This window comes from Hypanus sabinus, chromosome 1 (assembly GCF_030144855.1).
Source record: "Hypanus sabinus isolate sHypSab1 chromosome 1, sHypSab1.hap1, whole genome shotgun sequence".
In the NCBI taxonomy this organism is placed as follows: domain Eukaryota; kingdom Metazoa; phylum Chordata; class Chondrichthyes; order Myliobatiformes; family Dasyatidae; genus Hypanus; species Hypanus sabinus.
The window spans coordinates 1,149,306-1,170,619 of NC_082706.1; positions in this window are offsets into that span (position 1 = coordinate 1,149,306).

Consider the following 21,314-nt stretch of genomic DNA (forward strand, 5'->3'; position numbering starts at 1 on the left):
TTAATATGACATTATAATATCGATATTAAATCCTCTTTTCAAATGGAGAGATGATTGCACGCATTTAATTTTGGTAATTTTAACAAGTGATGTTTTGAAATGAAAGTCATTTAGAAACTAATGATAAAATATTGAAAAAACTTGAAAATTACTTTCAGAGATGCTCAGAAGATTAATTGTGCATCAAATTAAAAGATAAAACAGCTTCCACTGCAAAAATAATGGAGGAATACATCTGTAATCAATTGAATCAGATTTACGTGCAGTGCTGAGAGTTAAATTAATCTGGTAATAAAGTACTGAGTTTGCTTGCAGTTGTCAAGCCAGGCAACTCTTTTCCATTACACAGCATCTTTAAGAGTGATTTTGTATGAAGTACTGTTTTTTATTTCAGGAGTCATTAGTGGAATGTGAGGTGAACAGCTCATTTCCTTATGGCGTAGGTGCTCTGGTTTATAATGATGTAAAATTGAAATTCATCTGTGACAGCTCATGGACTAGTAGTATTCCCTAACCCTGTAACTACACATAGCAATCAGACGGACTTCTTAAAACATACAGAAGATGACGAAGATTAGAAAAGTTTGGAAAGGGAGGGTAGTAGGTAGGTAAAACAGTTTTTTTCAGAATCTTCTCCACCCTACAGAATGTGACACACCAGGAAGTGTGCTACAGTTATAATGCAAGAAAATTTACAAGTCACCGTCACTCTGAAATGTGAGTTCTTCAGCGGGCATAATGGGGTAGATGTCAAGATGTTTTCCCTAGCTGGTGAGTCTTCAATGAGGGGTCATATTTATGTGATTAGAGGATAGTCCTTCAAAAGAGAGCTGCATTGGAATTTCTCAGTGAGTACCAAATCTCAGAAATTCTCTACATTGGAGGCTGGATCACTGAGGAGTATAGTTAAAGAGAAGTGGACAGGGAAATAGGGAAGTAAGCAGCCAAGATCACACTGAATAGCCGAGTGGCCGATTTATGCTCGTTTTATGTCCTTGTGCATCATAAAGTATCATAATCGGGTATGTCAATAATGGCAAATATTCAGATGTGAAGTTCGTACCAACACCTGTAATTAAACATCATGTCAGTCCATGGTCTCCTCTACTGCCACAATGAGGCCACTTTCAGGATGGAGAAACAACACCTTATATTTCATCTGGATAGCCTTCAATCGGATGGCATGAACATTGTTTTCTCCAACTTCCAGTAATTTCAATCCACTTCCTGCTTCTCTTTTTTTCCATTCCCTATTCTGGGTCTTCTCTTACCCCTTCTCTTTTCATCTGCCTCTGGTTCCCCACCTTCTTCCCTTTCTCCTATGGTCCACTCTTGTGATGCTCATTATGTGAATACATTTTCCATATGCTTCTCATTCTTAAGTGATTAGTTTTTGATTTTGACCCATGAGGGCTTCCTATGTTCTATGTTCTATTTCAGGTTATTCTGGACCAGTGCTCATCACTGAGTTCCATGTGAACACTATTCTGTGTGCTCAAGTCCCAACTAAGTTAGCTCTTAGTCTGATTATTCCCTGTAATATTTTCCAAATAAATCATCATCAATTTCTACTATCGAGTCCTAAGTTTGATCCACTCCTGGGTCTGCCAGGCTGAAGAGGGCTACAGCAGGACTCTGTCATGGACTCAGTGGAGATTGATCAACTTTGCATGGCATCTCTTGCATTGCAGTTTCTCCAGAAGATACATGCTTCATTGCAAAAGGAATCTGAGACCGGTAAGTGGAATTCACACTCCTTAGGGATGGACTCTGGTTTTGACATTTGCCTGTGTTCCTGCTCCATGTTACCAGGACTACCATGGACAATCAATTAACCTGCTGGCTCCTGAGTGGTCCAATAGGGACCCTGAGAATTTTTGCATGTTCTTAAATCAAAGCTCCCTAGTCTTTGAACTATAACTGCAAAGATACCTTCAGACAGGAGTAAGGTGATTTCCTATGTAATTTCCCTCTTCTCGGGCAACGGCTTTATGGGAGAAGGATGCTCCCATGCGTTCTAATATAAATTTATTTCTAAGCATGAGGAGGAGGGTATTCTTTCATCCTGCCAGGAGCTTAGAGTCCTCCAGCTGCACGAGGGAGCGTGATCCATAGCTGACTGTTCCATTGATTTTCATATCCTAATGGCAGAGAGCAAATGTAATAATAAGGCTTTGGTTGGTGTTTAGATGGGGATTCAATGACCAGCTTAAAGATTTTCTTGTGAAAAGGGAACAAGTGGAAGTTTCAGAGAAACTTATTGACGTGGCCATAAAACTTAACAATAGTATTTCTGAAAGGAGGGAGAAATGCAGTAAGCTTATCTGGAGAGCTGGTTCTCATAACTACCCAAAGCCTACCACGGTTTCTTAATCCAATAACCAATGCAGAGCCCTGCAGTCATCTCCAGAAGAACTCATGCAACTTGAAAGAACCTGGTGGAGCAAGAGATTAGAGGTAAAGGTGTTACTTATACTGCAGTAAGGCTCGACTGACTGTCTACCCAAGGTATGACTCCTAGTCACCTGCCTGAATTGTCAGGAAAACTCAGAGGACTATCCAGCAGAGGGAGAATTGCAATGGTCTAAAGTCTCTCTCTCCTGGATTGGTTTTACCATCCCTATTATCTTAGGGGAGACACCAGCATTCTGTGAGAGCCTTGGTAGAGTCTGGTTCTGCGGGAATTTTTTGGGATTTTGATCCGTTAAAGAGAATCGAAATTGCCAAGGTATGTCTCAACTACCCTATCTCTGCTATGGCCCTGGATGGTACTCTGTTGGTACCTGAACAAATCTTTTATCTTTCCATCGCTCTCAAGTCACCTATTGGAAGGCATGAGGAGATGATACATTTCCATCTTATTCATTCTGCAAACATTCCCCTAATCCTTGGTTATCCATGGTTACATCTTCATAATCCTTGGATTAACGAGGTCTTCGGTCACCATCCAAGGTTAGTTGACCCTATGTGGGGAGAAGTGCCTTCCCAGAGGTTCCAAAATGCCTTCCTGAGTTTCCAAGAAGCCTTCCAAAGGTTATGAGAGGTCTACTCAAGGTTGTGAAATGCCTGCCTGAGTTTCCAAAGTCCTGCTGTGAACCACTTTAAGTTGTCAGTCGGGTTGCTCTCTGACTCCTCAAGATCAGACTTGAACTCAACAGAATTGTCTAGAGTAGATTATTGACTTAGTGAAAGGCTTGGATGCTGTGTGAAAAAATTCTGCATTTTGATTGAAGTAATGCTTTCAAAAATTGAACAAGTGTTCTCTTGTTCTAGGTTGTAAGAGCTGGAAGCACTTGATTTGCAGAAATATATGTTCAGGCAGTGAACTTGTACAGAAACTCAAGATCCAGAGAATACATTAATAGAAGAAATGTTTGTTGGGAAGCTGGGGACTTTGTCACTGTTGTTGGAGTGTTTCCTTTATGTGAGGAAGCTTTACAGATCCATTCCTGGCATTTCTATTGCCTAACAAGGTTCTACAAAGGTGTGATTACTCATGTGACCCTAATATTTGAATGAAGATAATTTGGCATCACAAGCTGAACAACAACATATGAGTGTCAAGTTTCCAAATAAACAGACACAAACAAAATATAAGGAGCATTCAGTGTGAATGGTACCATCTGAAAGAATCAGTTCCCTTGGAAAAGCAAAAGAGGAGAATGAAGCACCTAGACTTAGTTCCTTGCCACAGAATGATTTTGCAGAGGCCTCTGAAGAAGAAATGTGTGATTCAGCAAATTGTAGATCAGTGTGTGACCTCATTAACTACTTATAACTATATAACAATTACAGCACGGAAACAGGGCATCTCGGCCATTCTAGTCCATGCCGAACGCTTACTCTCACCTAGTCCCAACAACCTGCACTCGGCCCATAATCCTCCATTCCTTTCCTGTCCATATACCTATCCAATTTTTTTCAAATGACAATATCGAACCTGCCTCTATCACTTCTACTGGAAGCTCGATCCACACTGCTACCACTCTTTGACTAAAGAAGTTCCCCCTCGTGTTATCCCTAATTTTAAATACCTCAATCAAGTGCCCCCTCAACCTTCTACACTCCAAAGAATAAAGACCTAACTTGTTTGACCTTTCTCTGTAACTTAGGTGCTGAAACCCAGGTAACATTCTGGTAAATCTCTTCTGTACTCTCTCTATTTTGTTGACATCTTTCCTATAATTCGGTGACCAGAACTGTACACAATACTCCAAATTTGGCCTTACCAATGCCTTGTACAATTTTAACATTAAATCTCAACTCCTATATTCAATGCTCTGATTTATAAAGGCCAGCATACCAAAAGCTTTCTTCACCACCTATCCACATGAGATTCCACCTTCAGGGAACTATGCACCATTATTCCTAAATTACTCTGTTCTACTGCATTCTTCAATGCCCTATCATTTACCATATATGCCCTATTTTGATTAATCCTACCAAAATGTAGCACCTCACACTTATCAGTATTAAACTCCATCTGCCATCTTTCAGCCCACTCTTCTAACTGGCCTAAATCTCTCTGCAAGCTTTCAAAACCTACTTCATTATCCACAATGCCACCTATCTTAGTATCATCTGCATACTTTCTAATCCAATTTACCACTCCATCATCCAGATCATTAATGTATATGGCAAACAACATTGGACCCAGTACAGATCCTTGAGACACACCACTAGTCACCGGCCTCCAACTTGACAAACAGTTATCCACCTCTACTCTCTGGCATCTCCCATCCAGCCACTGTTGAATTTATTTTACTACTTCAATATTAATACCTAATGATTGAACCTTCCTAATTAACCTTCCATGTGGAAGACCTTACTGAAGCACATATAGACAACATCCATTGCTTTACCCTTGTCAATTTTCCTAGTAACCTCTTCAAAAAATTCAGTAAGATTTGTCGAACATGACCTTCCAAGCACAAATCCATGTTGACTTCCTAATCAGACCCTGTTTCTCCAGATAATTATATATACCATCTCTAAGAATGCATTCCATTAATTTAGCCATCACTGACGTCAAACTGACAGGCCGATAATTGCTAGGTTTACTCTTAGAACCCTTTCTAAACAATGGAACCAGATGAACAATACTCCAATCCTCTGGCACCATCCCCGTTTCTAATGACATTTGAAATATTTCTGTCAGAACCCCTGCTATTTCTACACTAACTTTCCTCCAGGTCCTAGAGAATATCCTGTCAAGACCCGGAGACTTATCCACTTTTACATTCTTTAAAAAGCACCAGTACTTCCTCTTCTTTAATCATCATAGTTTCCATAACTACCCTACTTGTTTCCCTTACCTTACACTATTCAATATCCTTCTTAGTGAATACCGAAGGAAAGAAATTGTTCAAAATCTACCCCATCTCTTTTGGCTCCACATATAGCTGTCCACTCTGATTCTCTAAGAGACCAATTTTATCCCTCACTATACTTTTACTATTAATATAACTGTAGAAACCCTATGGATTTATTTTCACCTTACTTGTCAAAGCAACCTCATATCTTCAATTATGTGAAGAACAGAAGGATGACAGGAGTGAAGGTAGGAGCTATTAGAGATAAAAGTGGGAAGATGTGCCTGGAGGCTGTGGAAGTGAGCGAGGTCCTCAATGAATACTTCTCTTCAGTATTCACCAATGAGAGGGAACTTGATGATGGTGAGGACAATATGAGTGAGGTTGATGTTCTAGGGCATGTTGATATTAAGGGAGAGGAGATGTAGGAGTTGTTAAAATATATTAGGATGGATAAGTCCCCAGGGCCTGAGTGAATATTCCCCAGGCTGCTCCATGAGGTGAGGGAAGAGATTGCTGAACCTCTGGCTAGGATCTTTATGTCCTCGTTGTCCACGGGAATGGTACCGGAGGATTGGAGGGAGGCGAATGTTGTCCCCTTGTTCAAAAAAGGTAGTAGGGATAGTCTGGGTAATTATAGACCAGTGAGCCTTATGTCTGTGGTGGGAAAGCTGTTGGAAAAGATTCTTAGAGATAGGATCTATGGGCATTTAGAGAATCATGGTTTGATCATGGACAGTCAGCATGGCTTTGTGAAGGGTTGTTTGTGCCTAGCAAGCCTGATCGAGTTCTTTGAGGAGGTGTCCAGGCATATAGATGAGGTAATGTAGTGGATGTGATCTACATAGATTTTAGTAAGACATTTGACACGGTTCCACATGGTAGGCTTATTCAGAAAGTCAGAAGGCATGGGATCCAGGGAAGTTTGGCCAGGTGGATTTAGAACTGGCTTGCCTGCAGAAGGCAGAGGGTCGTGGTGGCGGGAGTACATTCAGATTGGAGGTTTGTGACTAGTGGTGTCCCACAAGAATCTGTTCTGGGACCTCTACTTTTTGTGATTTTTATTAATGGCCTGGATGTGGGGGTAGAAGGGTGGGTTAGCAAGTTTGCAGAGGACACAAAGGTTGGTGGTGTTGTAGACCGTGTAGAGGATTGTTGAAGATTGCAGAGAGACATTGATAGGATGCAGAAGTGGGCTGAGAAGTGGCAGATGGAGTTCAACCCGGAGAAGTGTGAGGAGGTACACTTTGGAAGGACAAACTCCAAGGTAGAGTACAAAGTAAATGGCAGAGATCTGGGGGTACATGTCCACAGATCCCTGAAAGTTGCCTCACAGGTAGATAGGGTAGTTAGGAAAGCTTATGGGGTGTTAGCTTTCATAAGTCGAGGGATAGAGTTTAAGAGAGTGATGTAATGATGCAGCTCTATAAAACTCTAGTTAGGCCACACTAGGAGTACTGTGTCCAGTTCTGGTTGCCTCACTATAGGAAGGATGTGGAAGCACTGGAAAGGGTACAGAGGAGATTTACCAGGATGCTGCCTGGTTTTGAGAGTATGGATTATGATCAGAAATTAAGGGAGCTAGGGTTTTACTCTTTGGAGAGAAGGAGGATGAGAGGAGGCATGATAGAGGTGTACAAGATATTAAGAGGAATAGACAGCTCCTCTTCCCCAGGGTACCACTGCTCAGTACAAGAGGACATGGCGTTAAGGTAAGGGGAGGGAAGTTCAAGGGGGATATTAGAGATTGGTCTTTCACTTAGAGTGGTTGGTGCGTGGAATGCACTGCCTGAGTCAGTGGTGGAGGCAGATACACTAGTGAAGTTTAAGAGACTACTAGACAGGTACATGGAAGAATTTAAGGTGGGGGTTTATATTGGGGGGGGGGGTTATATGGGAGGCAGGGTTTGAGGGTCGGCACTACATTGTGGGACGAAGGGCCTGTAATGTGCTGTACCATTGTATGTTCTATGTTCTAACTTCTTTTAGCTCTTCTAATTTCTTTCTTAAGATTCTTCTTACATTCTTTATATTCCTCGAGCACCTCATTTACTCCAAGCTGCCTATATTTATTTTAGATCTCTCTCTTTTTCCAAACCAAGTTTCCAATATCCCTTGAAAACCTTGGCTCTCCTAAACTTTTAACCTTTCCTTTCAACCTAACAGGAACATAAAGATTCAGTACCCTCAAAATTTCACCTTTAAATTGCCTCCATTTCTCTATTACAGCCTTCCCATAAAACAAATAATCCCAATCTACTCCTCCTAAATCCTTTCACATCTCCTCAAAGTTAGCCTTTCTCCAATCAAAAATCTCAACCCTGGGTCCAGACCTATCCTTCTCCATTATTATATTGAAACTAATGGCATTGTGATCACTGGACCCGAAATGCTCCTCAACATATACCTTCGTTACCTGACCTATCTCATTCCCTAACAGGAGATCCAACACTGCCCCTTCTCTAGTTAGTACCTCTATGTATTGCTGCAAAAAACTATCCTGCACACATTTTACAAACTCCAAACCATCCAGCCCTTTTACAGTATGGGCTTCCCAGTCTATGTATGGAAAATTAAAATCTCCCACAATCACAACCATGTGCTTACTACAAATACCTGCTATCTCCTTACAAATTTGCTTCTCCAATTCTTGCTCCCCATTAGGTGGTCTATAATATACCCCTATAAGCGTTACTACAACTTTCCCATTCCTCAATTCCATCTAAATAGCCTCCCTAGACCAGCCCTCTAATCTATCCTGCCAAAGCACTGTTGTAATATTTTCCCTGACTTGCTTTCACCAGAAATGCTGTCGGTTGATAATAAATATTATTGCAATTAATGCACTTCATTAGAAGAAGCAGAAAAAGTGATAGAATTAACTAGAAATCCACATTATCTTATCTTGACTTTATACAATTCTCCTTTGATTTTGCAACTTTAAAGTGCAGAAAGTTTCTGGTTAATGCATCTCTTCCCTTCATCCTGCAACTAACCATTAAAACTTATTCAGAAGATGAACAGAAAATCAACGATGCAAACTAGGAAAATGGAAACCTTTTGCAGAAGAAAAATACTGGGTTTCCTCTCAGGACATTCCGGATCCTCAATTAGTCATGTACTTTCTTAACAAGTATCCTGTTTGCTCTGGGGAGCCAGGGGCCAGCCATGCGGGGGTTCTTGTCATGAAGCGTTCAGACCAGAGAGGGATGTCATATAGCAGAAAATTTCAATGCACCTAAATGTTATTTATTTGAGTTTATTAGATTTGTTTAATGACTACTTTTAGCATTAAGCTGTTACTGTGTTTTTTGTGATGCTCGTTATGTGAATATGGTTTCCTTATGCTTCTCATTCTTAAGTGATTAGTTTTTGATCTTGACCCGTATCGGTTTCCTGTGTTTTGTGTTCTGTTTGAGGTTATTCTGGACCAGTGCTCATTGTGAGTCCTGGTTTCAAGTTCTATGTGACCTATTCTTCTGTGTGCTCAGGTCCCAAGTAAGAGAGTTCTTACTTTGATTATTCCCTGTAATATTCTCCGAATAATCTTCATCGTTAATTTCTAATATTGAGTCTGAGCTTACTTCACTCCTGGGTCCGCTTGTCTGGAGATCGATACACTATGTTATTTATTTCCAGTAGCTATGGTTTAAAATCAAAATACCTTCATTTTAACAACTGCTGATCCAAGCTTGATTCTCTTGATAACCCTGGGTGCATAGGTTTCACAGCTCACTGATGAGAAACAAGATTCAAGAATTCTAAGTATATTTCTTATCAAAATATGAATAAGGTATACAACCTGAAGATTTGTCTTCGAACAGAAAGCAAAACCATGGAACCATTCAAAGAAAAACATCAACCCTTCCGCTACAATGGGTGAAAAAAAACCAAAATGCATAATCGGCAAAAAACAAAAATATAAAACCAGCTTATCTCAGCAGCACACACAAAATGCTAGAGGAACTCAGCAGGCCAAGCAGCATCTATGGAAGAGTAAACAGCTGATGTTTTGGGCTGAGACTCTTCACTAGGACTGAAATATCCCAAAATGTTGACTGTTTACTCTTTTCTATAGATGCTTCCTGGCCTGCTGAGTTCCTCCAACATTTTGTGTATGTTTGCTGAATTTACAGCATCTGCAGAATTGCTCTTGTTAGTGATCGGTTCAGTATATTCAGCTCAGCTCAGTCCAGTTCAATCTAGCACTGTGTTGTTCATTATCTTCGAGCCGTCCGATCAATAACACACAAAATGGCAACAAAAAAAGGAGCGATCAGAAACACTTCATAATGTGAACTATAGAGTCCAATCCACAAACTGCTCTGATTAAACCTTGGCCAGTGCAAACACAGGCCAATAAACTAGGTCAGCAAGAAGGAACACACATAAAATGCTGGTGGAACACAGCAGGCCAGGCAGCATCCATAGGAAGAAGCACTGTTAACATTTCGGGCTGAGACCCTTTTGTCAGCAGTCCTGACAGTGCTTCTTCCTATAGATGCTGCCTGGCTTGCTGCATTCCACCAGCATTTTGTGTGTGTTGCTTGAATTTCCAGCATTTGCAGATTTCCTCGTGTCAGCAAGAAGGAGCCTATTTCAACACCCACAGTCAGACAAATGTTATATTTTGTAACTCCAAAACATTAAACTAATTGAAAGGAAAAGACAGGAGTGTGAAATATAAATCTACCTTGTTTTTTTAACTTTAAGCAAAGAGTGCATGTATCATGTGTTATGATGACGTATGCCATTTACATACTTTTATAGAAAACCCACAAAGTATTGTTGCAAACAACAGAGCATTCTTTATCAAACAATATATTTACAACATTGCTCAAAATATTACTGAAATAGTAAATACACAACACTCCACTCTTAGCTGTAAACTCCAATTCAATAGAGAATGCATCTCAATTATATACACAAAATGCTATATAATACTACCACTATACAGACATTCACAGCATAGTAAATTTTAAGGCCGAAAGATTTAATTGATATGGAGGATTTCTAATTCTTGTGAGATATTGTCTTTCAAGGGAGTCACTCTGCTTGGTTGGTGAGACTTGTGGCTGTGAAATCAATCTCAGGTACTGGGCCTTCCTTTGTGCTGGTAGTATGAGTTGATTCTGAGATTGTAGGAGAAAGATCTGGCAGCTTTTTAAATTTTTTATTGGCTTTTCTCACTGGATCTACTTCAATCTTTTCTTCTATCCCAGTCCAGGCTTTAGACCTTAAGACCATAAGACAGAGGAGCAGAATTAGGCCATTGAATCTGCTTCGCTATTCTATCATGGCTGATCCCAGATTCCACTCAACCCCATACACATGCCTTCTTGCTATATCCTCTAATGCCCTGACTGATCAGCAAATGATCAACTGCAGCCTTAAATGTACCCATGGACTTTGCCTCCACCGCAGTCGGTGGCAGAGCATTCCACAGATTCACTACTCTCTGGCTAAAAAAAATTCCTCCTTACCTCTGTTCTAGAAGGTCACTCCTCAGTTTTGAAGCTGTACTCCACCTTTGTTTCTTCCTTTTTCTTTATCCCACTCTTTTCCTTTCTCACATTTCTTCTCTCTTTCATACTTTTATCTTTCTTGGTCACATTCTTTCTCCATATCTCTTCTCTTGTTTTTTTAATTTTGTGTCTTTCTTTTCCTCGTCTTTCTTGTGTTTCATTTATCCTCTTCCACTTCCATAGCACTTACGTCATCATCCTTTTCCTTTTTTTTTGTCTTTTAAGTTTGTGCATCTTGATCTTGGGAAGATGCATTTAGTTTAGTAGAGAATTTTCTTATTAATCCTTCAATTTACAATCTGATCTCTCCTCTAGGTTTCCTTATCCACATTATCCACAAGGTAAATGGTAGGGCATTGAGGAATGCAGTAGAACCTAGTGAACTAGGAATAATAGTGCATAGTATCCTGAAGATGGAACCTCATGTGGATAGGGTGGTGAAGAAAGCTTTTGGTATGCTGGCCTTTATAAATCAGAGCAATGAGTATATGAGTTGGGATGTAATGTTACAATTATACAAGGCATTGGTGAGGTCAAATTTGGAGTGTTGTGTACAGTTCTGGTCACTGAATTATAGGAAAGATGTCAACAAAATAGTGAGAGTACAGAGGAGATTTACCAGAATGCTACCTGGGTTTCAGCACCTAAGTTACAGAGAAAGGTTGAACAAGTTAGGTCTTTATTCTTTGGAGCGTAGAAGATTGAGGGGAGACATGATAGAGGTAATTAAAATTATGAGGGGGATAGATAGAGTTGACATGGATAGTTTTTTTCCATTGAGGGTAGGGGGAATTCAAACAAGAGAACATGAGTTGAGAGTTGGGGGGCAAAAGTTTAGGGGTAATACAAGGGGGAACTTCTTTGGTCAGAGAGTGGTAGTTGTCTGGAACAAGCTTCCAGTAGAAGTGGTAGAAGCAGGTTCGATATTGTCATAAAAAAAAAATTGGATAGGTATATGGACAGGAAAGAAATGGAGGGTTATGGGCTGAGTGCAGGTCGGTGGGACTAGGTGAGAGGAAGTGTTCAGCATGGACTAGAAGGGCCGAGATGGCCTGTTTCTGTGCTGTAATTGTTATATGGTTAAATGGTTATCTGACAAATCCTCCGTTTTTGTATCTCCATTGATTCTTTTTGTTTTTGCCTTCCATTCATCCAGCTGGGCTTTAGTCTTTGCATCTACTTTTACAAGCTGCTTTTTGTCTCCCACTTGATGTCATGGTCCGGTCGGAAACACCCCACTTTGCTATTACCTCAGTAATTGGGCCTCAATCCCCTCATCTAATTTCCAGTCATTTCCAGTGCCACTAATCACACACACCTGTTTCCCATCAGTAAATGTAGGATAAAAATCCTGGAATCCCAACAAGGAGCTGCGAGTTCGTTGGTCGACTCTTGTATGAGTAATCTCGTTTCAACTGTCAGTTCTAAGTTCCGCATCATTTCTTGGATTCTCTATGTGAACCTGTTCTCTGCATAAAGACTCTCCTGGATACCTATTCCATGCTCGCTACAGTGCTGATGCCTCCTGACTCTGTCTCCACGCCTGTGTGCTGCACTTTGGTTTGTCCCCAGCCACGTCCTTTGAACACTTGAAGTTCATGCAATAATCTTAATGCAAATAGAATAAATCCTGGTTCTAAATACTCACAAAAGCTGAACATTGCTACTTTCCTGAAGCTCCTTGATTTTTCTTCCAGCTTAAAACAAAGCCACATTTTGTAAGTAACTGCCTGATTAACAAATAGGAAGATTTCTTAGCTATGTTCCTACAAAAACTGTTGTAGTCACACTACTGCTTTTGTAATTTTCATGCTTCCACTGAGCAGTATGGTCCTTCCTTGGTCCAATATGCTTTGCATCCAGAGGCACAGTGGTTGTTACTAACAACTGTTTGCCTCTGTTGGCCATGGTTAATGGTGTGCAGCATGGAGACTATTGTTGTATCATCTAGTACCCTCCTTAATTTGCTTTCAGTTGACCCTATTGTGACATGCAAATGGTGGATGGATCTCCAAAATAGTTGTAGTTGTCTCAGCCAATCACACACCCACAGTGCTGCCCTTCCTGGTTTTAACAAATACAAGCCCAATGTGGCTTGTCAATTGTTGTATTTCACTGTTACAAATGGCATTTCCTCAGGAGTTGTATTTTATAACTATATAACCATATAACAATTACAGCACAGAAACCGGCCATCTCGGCCCTTCTAGTCCGTGCCAAATGCTTATTCTCATCAAGTCCCACTGACCTGCACTCAGCCCATAACCTTCCATTCCTTTTCTGTCCATATACCTATCCAATTTTACTTTAAATGACAATACCGAACCTGCCTCTACCACTCTACTGGAAGCTCATTCCACACAGCTACCACTCTCTGTGTAAAGAAATTCCCTCTCATGTTACCCTTAAACTTTTGCCCCCTAAGTCTCAACTTATGTCCTCTTGTTTGAATCTCCCCTACTCTCAATGGAAAAAGCCTATCCACGTCAACTCTATCTATCCCCCTCATAATTTTAAATACCTCTATCAAGTCCTCCCTCAACCTTCTATGCTCCAAAGGATAAAGACCTAACTCGTTCAGTCTTTCCCTGTAACTTAGGTGCTGAAACCCAGGTAACATTCTAGTAAATCTTCTCTGTACTCTCTCTATTTTGTTGACATCTTTCCTATAATTTGGTGACCAGAACTGTACACAATACTCCAAATTTGGCCTTACCAATACCTTGTACAATTTTAACATTACATCCCAACTCCTGATGCTCTGATTTATAAAGGCCAACATACCAAAAGCTTTCTTCACCACCCTATCCACATGAGATTCCACCTTCAGGATACTATGCACCAGAGTAAGTTCTTAGTTATCTGCAGGCTTCAGTTCAGTGTCTTTGAAATACAGTTCAAACTCAATTTGTGGAATGACTGAAACAGCTGAGCCAGTGTTCAATTTCATTTTAGAAACATAGAAAACATACAGCGCAATACAGGCCCTTCGGCCCACAAAGCTGTGCCAAACATGTCCCTACATTAGAACTACTTAGGCTTTACCCATAGCCTGCTATTTTTCTAAGCTCCATGTAGCCATCAAGGAGTCTTTTAAAAAACCCTACCGTTCCGCCTCCATCACCATTGATGGCAGCCCATTCCACACATCACCACTCTCTGCATTTTTAAAAAAAAACTTACCCCTGACATTTCCTCTGTACCTACTTCTAAGCACCTTAAAACTATGCCCTCTTATGCTAGCCATTTCAACCTGGGGAAAAGTCCCTGACTATCCACATGATCAATCCCTCTCATTACCTTGTACATCTCTATCAAGTTACTTCTCATCCTCTGTTGCTCCAAGGAGAAAAGACCGAGTTCACGCAACCTATCCTCATAAGGCATGCTCCCCAATCCAGGCAACATCCTTGCAAATCTCCTCTGCACCCTTTCTATGGTTTCCACGTCCTTCCTATAGTGAGGTGACCAGAATTGAGCACAGTACTCCAAGTGGGGTCTTACCTCTTAGCTCTTAAACTCAATCCCACGTTTGATGAAGGCCAACAAACTATATGCCTTCTTAACCACAGAGTCAACCTGTGCAGCTGCTTTGAGCATCCTATGGACTCAGACCCCAAGATCACTCTGATCTTCCACACTGCCAAGAGTCTTACCATTAATACTATATTCTGCCATCATATTTGACCTACCAAAGTTAACCGCTTCACACTTATCTGGGTTGAGCTCCATCTGCCACTTCTCAGCCCAGTTTTGCATCTTATCAATGTCCCACTGTAACCTCTGACAGCCTTCCAAACACCCCCAACCTTTGCGTCATCAGCAAATTTACTAACTCATCCATCCACTTCCTCATCCAGGTCATTTATAAAAATCACAAAAAGTAGGGGTCCCAATACAGATCCCTGAGGCATGCCACTGGTCACCGGCCTCCATGCAGAACATGACCCATCTACAACCACCCTTTGCCTTCTGTGGCAAGCCAGTTCTGGATCCACAAAACAATGTCCTATTGGATGCCATGCCTCATTTCTTTCTCGATACTTTCTTGCATGGTGTACCTTATCAAATGCCTTGCTAAAATACATATAAACTACATGTACAGCTCTACTTTCATCAATGTGCTTAGTCAAATACTCAAAATATTCAATCAGGTTCATAAGGCACTACTTGCCTTTGACAAAACCATGCTGATTATTCCTAATCATATTATGCCTCTCCAAATGTTCATAATGTTCATAAATCCTGCCTCTCAGGATCTTCTCCATCAACTTACCCAACACTGAAGTTAGACTCACTGGTCTATAATTTCCTGGGTTATCCCTACTCCCTTTCTTGAATAAGGGAACAACATCCTCAATCCTCCGGAACCTCTCCCGTCCTCTTTGATGATGCAAAGATCATTGCCAGAGTCTCAGCAATTTCCTCCCTTGCTTCCCACAGTAGCCTGGGGTACATCCCGTCCAGTCCCAGTGACTTATCCAACTTGGTTCTTTCCAAAAGCTCCAGCATATACTTTTTCTTAATATCTACATTCTCAAGATTTTCAGTCCACTGCAAGTCATCCCTACAATTGCCAAAATCCTTTTCTGTGGTGAATACTGAAGCAAAGTATTTATTAAGTACCTCTGCTATTTCCTCCGGTTCCATACACACTTTTCCATTGTCACCCTTAATAGGTCCTATTCTTTCATGTCATATCCTCTTGCTCTTCACATACTCGTAGAATGCCTTGGGGTTTTCCTTAAGCCTGTCCACCAAGGCCTGCTCATGGCCCCTTCTAGCTCACCTAATTTCATTCTTAAGCTCCTTCCTGCTAGACTTATAATCTTCTAGATTCATGTCATTGCCTAGTTTTTTGAACCTTTCGTAAGCTCTACTTTTCTTCTTGACTAGATTTACAACGGCCTTTGTGTACCACAGATCTTGTACCCTACCATCCTTTCCAAGTCTCAATGGAACGTACTTACTCAGAACCCCATGCAAATACCCCCTGAACATTTGCCACATTTCTTCCATACGTTTCCCTGAGAACACCTGTTTCCAATTTATGCTTCCAAGTTCCTGCCTGATAGCCTCATATTTCCCCTTACTCTAATTCCCAACTTGTCTGTTCCTATCCCTCTCCAGTAAAGGAGATAGAATTGTGATCACTATCTCCAAAATGCTCTCCTACTGAGAGACCTGACCAGATTCATTTCCCAATACCAGATCAAGTACAGCCTCTCCTCTTGTAGGCTTATCTAGATATTGTGTTAAGAAATCTTCCTGAACACACCTAACAAACTCCATCCATCTAAACCCCTCACTCTATGGAGATGCCAATTAATATTTGGGAAATTAAAATTTCCCACCATAACATCCCTGTTCTTATTATTCCTTTCCAGAATCTGTCTCCCTATCTGCTCCTCAATATCCCTGTTACTATTGGGTAATTTATAAAAAAACACCCAATAGAGTTATTGACCCATTCCTATTCCTAACTTCCACCCACAGAGACTGCATAGACAACCCCTCCATGACTTCCTCCTTTTCTGCAGCTGTGACACTATCTCTGATCAACAGTGCCATGCCCCCACCTCTTTTTCCTCCCTCCCTGTCCTTTCTGAAATAAAAAAAGTCTTGCTAAAGTGGCTATTCCTGCCCCTGCACTATCCAAGTCTCTGTAATGGCCACAACATCATAGCTCCAAGTGCTGATCCACGCTCTGAGCTCATCTGCTTTATTTATGATACTCCTTGCATTAAAATAAACACATCTCAAACCATTGGACTAAGTGTGTCCCTTCTCTATCACCTGCCTAACTTCCCTTTCCCTGTCTCCAAGCTTTCTCTATTTGTGAGCCAACCTCTCTTTCCTCTGTCACTTCAGTTCGGTTCCCACCCTCCAGCAATTCTAGTTTGAACTCTCCCCAGTAGCCTTAGCAAACCTTCCTGCCAGGATGTTGGTGCCCCTGGGATTCAAGTGCAACCTGTCCTTTTTGTACAGGTCACACATGCCCAGAAGAGGTCCCAATGATCCAGAAATCTGAATCCCTGCCCCCCGCTCCAATCCCTCAGCCATGCATTTATCCTCCACCTCATTCTATTCCTATTCTCACTGTCACGTGGCACAGGCAATAATCCCGAGATTACTACCTTTGAGGTCCTGCTTCTCAACTTCTTTCCTAATTCCTCGTAGTCTTTTTTCAGGACCTCCGCCCTTTTCCTACCTATTCTGTTGGTACCAATATGTACCACAGCCTCTGCCTATTCTCCTTTCCACTTCAAGATATCGTGGACATGATCAGAAACATCCCAGACCCTGGTACCTGGGAGGCAGTTAACCATCTGCACTTCTTTCTTGCATCCACAGTACCGCCTGTCTGACCCCCTAATTATAGTGTCCCCTATCACTACTGCCATTCTCTTCCTTTCCCCTACCCTTCTGAGTCACAGGGTCAGAATCTGTGCCAGAGGCGCGACCACTGTTGTTTCCCCCAGGTGGGCTGTATACCCTCAAAATTACTCAAGCAGGAATACTTATTGTTAAGAGGGACAGTCACTGGGGTACTCTCTAGTACCTGCTTCTTGCCCTTCCCTCTCCTGACTATTACCCACTTCTCTGTCTTGTGTGGTTCCGGAGTGACTACCTGCCTATAGCTCCTGTCTGTCACCGCCTCACTCTCCCTGAGCAGACGAAGTTCATCAAGCTACAGCTCCAGTTCCCCAATGTGGTCTCCAAGGAGCTGCAACTCAACGCACTTGGTGCAGATGTGGCCATCCAGGAGGCTGGGAGTCTCTAGGACCTCCCACATCTGACACCAAACACAGAAAACTGGCCTCACACACATACTCTCTGTCTTTATTTTAAACAGATAACCTACCTGGCCTCAACCCTTTATTGCTGAAGACCCATTGAGCCAAAGCCTTCCTACTCTGTCTTCCACTACTCCATCACCCACTACCCTGTCACCCTCTCTGTAAATCTGCCTTCATTTTAAACTCTTCCCGTTGTTCTCACTGGCCAACCTGCATGCGCTTGCACAGTTGTACCCCATTCAAACTGCTGAAGAAATAACTGTTACCTTTTCATCTCTGCTTGCTTTAAAACTCTTCCAGTTGTTCTCACTGGCCGACCTCCACATGCTTGCACAGTCGTGCCCCGTTCAAACTGCCGAGGGTGTTGGAGGTGCTGTGGATAATGTGGAGGGCTGTCAGAGGTTACAGTGGGACATTGATAGGATGCAAAACTGGGCTGAGAAGTGGAAGATGGAGTTCAACCCAGATAAGTATGAAGTGGTTCATTTTGGTAGGTCAAACATGATGGCAGAATATAGTATTAATGGTAAGACTCTTGGCAGTGTGGAGGATCAGAGGGATCTTGGGGTCTGAGTTCATAGGACGCTCAAAGCAGCTGCGCAGGTTGACTCTGTGGTTAAGAAGGCGTATGGTGTATTGGCCTTCATCAAATGTGAAATTGAATTCAGGAGCCAAGAGGTAATTTTACAGCTATATAGGACCCTGTTCAGACCTGACTCGGAGGACTGTGCTCAGTTCTGGTCGCCTCACTACAGGAAGGATGTGGAAGCCATAGGGTGCAGAGTTGATTTACGAGCATGTTGCCTGGATTGGGGAGCATGCTTTATGAGAATAGATTTAGATTCAGTTTATTGTCATTTATAAAGCACAACTACAATGCAGTTAAAAAATGAAACAACATTCTCCGGAATGATATCACGAAAAAGCACAAAACAGACCACACAAGAAAAACCACATAACGTTTGGTAATTCCCAATCCAGAGTCCAGAGAAGCTGCTGCGTATCGATATCGTGCTACCGTCTTAGCATGTTCCCCAGAAAGGAACTACAAACCCATCAGACAAACCTAAAGCTACAAGACATCCACAAAACCGCATAGTTACGTATAGTTATAGTTAACATATAGTTTCAACAGTGCAGACAATACCATAATTGATAAAAGACTAACTGACAAAGACCACATAATTATAACACATAGTTTCAACAGTGCAAAGCAATACCATAATCTGACAAAGAGCAGTCCATGAACGGTTTAAAAGAAAGTCTCAAAGTCCCAACAGTCCATCATCTCACACAGATGGTAGAAGGAAGAAAAACTCTTCCTGCCATGATCCTCCAGTGCCGCAGCTTGTCGATACAGCACTTTGGGAACTCCGACCACAGCCAACTCCGAGTCCTGACAAAAGGTCTTGGCCCGAAACGTCGACAGTGCTTCTCCCTATAGATGCTGCCTGGCCTGCTGCGTTCCACCAGCATTTTGAGTGTGTTGCTTGTATGTCTCATGTTAGTTTTCACATTGTAAATCTCAAGGCTTTGCAGTCCTGTGTTACTTTGCAGTCCTGCAGTCCTGTGAAAGGTGGATGAGCTTAGAGCATGGATTGATACCTGGAAATATGATGTAGCTATTAGTGAAACATGGTTGCAGGAGGGGTGTGATTGGCAACTAAATATTCCTGGATTTCGTTGCTTAAGGTGTGATAGAATTGGTGCTCTGGCAGGATAGATCAGAGGGCTCATCTAGGGAGGCTATATTGGTGGAACCGAGGAATGGGAAAGGTGTAGTAACACTTATAGGGTTGTATTATGAACCACCTAATGGGGGGCAAGAATTGGAGGAGCAAATTTGCAAGGAGATAGCAGATGTTTGTAGTAAGCACAGGGTTCTGATTGTGGGAGATTTTAATTTTCCACACATAGACTGGGAAGCCCATACTGTAAAAGGGATGGATAGTTTGGAGTTTGTAAAATGTGTGCAGGATAGTTTTTTGCAGCAATACATAGAGGTACCAACTAGAGAAGGGGCAGTGTTTGATCTTCTGTTAAGGAATAAAATAGGTCAGGTGACGGAGGTATGTGTTGGGGAGCACTTTGAGTCCAGTGATCACAATGCCATTAGTTTCAATATAACTATGGAGAAGGATAGGACTGGACCCAGGATTGAGATTTTTGATTAGAGAAAGGCTAACTTTGAGGAGAGGCAAAAGGATTTAGAAGGAGTGGACTAGGACAATTTGTTTTATGGGAAGAATGTAATAGAGAAATGGAGGTCATTTAAAGGTGAAATTTTGAGGGTACGGAATGCTTATGTTCCTGTTAGGTTGAAAGGAAAGGTGAAAAGTTTGAGAGAGCCATGGTTTTCAAGGGATATTGGAAACTTGGTTAGGAAAAAGAGAGAGATCTACAATAAATATAGGCAGCATGGAGTAAATGAGGTGCTCGAGGAATATAAAGAACGTAAGAAGAATCTTAAGAAAGAAATTAGCTAAGAAAAAAGCTAAAAGAAGATACGAGGTTGCTTTGGCAAGTAAGGTGAAAATAAATAGACAATAGACAATAGGTGCAGAAGTAGACCATTCGGCCCTTCGAGCCTGCACCACCATTCTGAGATCATGGCTGATCATCTACTATCAATACCCGGTTCCTGCTTTGTCCCCATATCCCTTGATTCCCCTATCCATAAGATACCTATCTAGCTCCTTCTTGAAAGCATCCAGGGAATTGGCCACTGCCTTCTGAGGCTGCATTCCACACTCCCACAACTCTCTAGGAGAAGAAGTTTTTCCTTAACTCTGTCCTAAATGACCTACCCCTTATTCTTAAACCATGCCCTCTGGTACTGGACTCTCCCAGCATCTGGAACATATTTCCTGCCTCTATCTTGTCCAATCCCTTAATAATCTTATATGTTACAATCAGATCCCCTCTCAATCTCCTTAATTCCAGCATGTACAAGCCCAGTCTCTCTAACCTCTCTGAGTAAGACAGTCCAGACATCCCAGGAATTAACCTAGTGAATCTACACTGCACTTCCTCTACAGCCAGGATGTCCTTCCTTAACCCTGGAGACCAAAACTGTACACAATACTCCAGGTGTGGTCTCACCAGGGCCCTGTACAAATGCAAAAGGATTTCCTTGCTCTTGTACTCAATTCCCTTTGTAATAAAGGCCAACATTCCATTAGCCTTCTTCACTGCCTGCTGCACTTGCTCATTCACCTTCAGTGACTAATGAACAAGGACTCCGAGATCACTTTGTATTTCTCCCTTACCTAACTCTACACCATTCAGATAATAATCTGCCTTCCTGTTCTTACTCCCAAAGTGGATAACCTCACACTTATTCACATTAAACGTCATCTGCCAAGTATCTGCCCACTCACCCAGCCTATCCAAGTCACCCTGAATTCTCCTAACATCCTCATCACATGTCACACTGCCACCCAGCCTAGTATCATCAGCAAACTTGCTGATGTTATTCTCAATGCCTTCATCTAAATCGTTGATGTAAATCATAAACAGTTGTGGTCCCAATACCGAGCCCTGTGGCACCCCACTAGTCACCACCTGCCATTCTGAGAAACACCCATTCACTGCTACCCTTTGCTTTCTATCTGCCAACCAGTTTTCTATCCATGTCAATATCTTCCCCCCAATGCCATGAGCTCTGATTTTACCCA